This window comes from Tiliqua scincoides, chromosome 3, assembly GCF_035046505.1.
Source record: "Tiliqua scincoides isolate rTilSci1 chromosome 3, rTilSci1.hap2, whole genome shotgun sequence".
Lineage (NCBI taxonomy): Eukaryota > Metazoa > Chordata > Lepidosauria > Squamata > Scincidae > Tiliqua > Tiliqua scincoides.
Genome location: NC_089823.1, coordinates 161,159,512 through 161,159,871, shown reverse-complemented (window position 1 = coordinate 161,159,871; position 360 = coordinate 161,159,512).

Here is a 360-nt window from a genome sequence, read left to right as displayed (position 1 = left end):
GAGCACACAGCCCAAGCCTATGCATGTCTACTCAGAAGTAAGTCCCATTAGAGTCAATGGGGCTTCCTCCCAGGAAAGCGTGGATACGATTGGGCTGAAGCCAAGGATGTAGATGTAGATGCAGAAGACCAAGCCTGCCAAGGGGCGCGCCCCTCTCGCCCGGGCTTTAGGCCCCCCGCTCCAACCTCTTCCTTCCGCTCCCTCCCGGTTTCTGCAGCCATCCCCGCTCAACTGCACTGGGCTGAGCTAAGCGGGCAGAACCCCCCGCTTCGTGAGCAGCGATTGGGTAATGCGCGTGGAACGAGAGGCTTTGCAAGCCCTGCTATTGGCTGCGACGCGCTTCTCTGACCCGCTGCTGAA